The sequence below is a fragment of the Chiloscyllium plagiosum genome, unplaced genomic scaffold (genome assembly GCF_037043375.1).
Source record: "Chiloscyllium plagiosum isolate Xiang-an unplaced genomic scaffold, Cpla_swu_hap1 HiC_scaffold_49, whole genome shotgun sequence".
NCBI lineage: Eukaryota > Metazoa > Chordata > Chondrichthyes > Orectolobiformes > Hemiscylliidae > Chiloscyllium > Chiloscyllium plagiosum.
Genome location: NW_028270187.1, coordinates 17836065 through 17837700, shown reverse-complemented (window position 1 = coordinate 17837700; position 1636 = coordinate 17836065). Strand labels below are relative to the sequence as shown.

Below are 1636 nucleotides of genomic sequence, written 5' to 3'. Positions count from 1 at the left end.
TCGTGCCCTGAAATTCTTCTGCAGCTTTCACAACAGACTTCTACAACTGCTACTAGACTTCAATGACTTATTGGAAACTTCTCCAAGATGCATTTCTAAAAATCTGTACATCAGACTTTCTACTTCAAACCTTCGACAAATAATCTCCACATATTTCCCTCCTGACAAGTATGATAAAGTCAAATCGTTGCTAATTATTAAATCATGAGGGACATAGATAGGTTGACTCGTCAAGGTGTTTTCCGGCAGGTGAGGAAGTCAACATTTAGAAAACATCGGTTTAAAATTAGTGGGTAAGGATTTAAAAGGGACGTCTGGGGCAACTTTTTCAGACGTGTCCAGAATGAGCTGCCAGAGAAATTGGTGGAGACTGGTACAACTGTAACATTGAATGGCATCTGGATGGATATATGAGGAACAAGGTTTAGAGGGAAGTGGGCCAAATGTTGGCAAATGGGACCTATTAATTTAGGGTAACTGTCCACCATGGTCATGTTGGAAAGAAGGGCCACTTTCCGTGTTGTATTGTTCAACGACTTGATGACTCTAGAACAACCGCAAAAACTTTGCAAATAATTCCATCAAGACGATTTCAAGTTCCAAATCTTCGATTAATCTTCCTCTCTAATGCTCACAAGTTCATTACCTGATGTCAGAACTTACGGATTAGTTGCTGGATCCATTCCTGTAAATTGGTTCTGCATTCTTTCTAATTCCGATTTTCTTTACGAATGTAGCTAGTTTTTCGGGACTTAGCATCAATTTTTATAATACCATATTTCGATGAATATTAAAACACAACAGCATATCTAATTTGGCACCAGATGATGAGCAATTGAGTCAAAATCGATCGGACGCAGTGAGACAATGATCCTCTCTTCGTGTGGTGTACATCCGTGACTCTATGATTCGACGAAGAATCATTCCCACAACTTCAGCTGTGTCAGAATCTAGTTTGCGGTGAAAGCCTGTCAATCTGCTAAGGTAACGTTCGTCGGGGTCTCTGCAAAGGATTTGGCGAAATCTTTGGGTCTTGACAATTTGTTTTTCCAACAAATGAATTCAGTTGTTTTACTCTGAAAATTGTCAATCTTGTCGCAGATGTGATGGCCGAGAGGTTAAGGCGTTGGATTTGAAATCCAATGGGGTCTCCCTGCACAGGTTTGAATCCTGTTCACAGCGTAGAATCTTTTAAAAGTCATTAATTCCTTTGCAGGATTTGGATTTCGTGGAGCTTGAGCTTCGCATTCAATCGAAAGTAAATTTTCAACTGTGAAGAAACCGAAGTAATTTCAAGACTGACCCAGTCATCTAATTGAATAAATTTTATGTCGAGACACAAAAAGCCACCAACTTCCAACACGAATCAGTTTCAACACATTTGTCGAACTATCGTGAAATTTGGATGTTAGGGGGGTGGTCTTCAGCAAAACAAGAAGCAATGCAATACATTTACCTGCAGGTGATGATTTTTTTTAGGATCAGTTGAAAGTCAAGCTGAGAAAGTTCAACCTAATTTCCAGCTGACTCTCAAGGCCAATAATCTATTATATCAGCAGTCAATGAATTAGAAAAAAGCAACTCCATGTGTGGAAAGGAACTCGACTCATCCAGGTTCATGGCTTGCGATGTGAAA

General features: G+C 39.6%; 1 non-coding gene across 1 annotated transcript; it reads left to right on the top strand.

The window, feature by feature from the left end:
- Window positions 1-1100: 1100 nt before the first annotated feature.
- Window positions 1101-1182, top strand: trnas-uga (transfer RNA serine (anticodon UGA)). Its single transcript has one exon. It is a non-coding gene; the product is annotated as a tRNA-Ser (tRNA).
- Window positions 1183-1636: the final 454 nt, after the last annotated feature.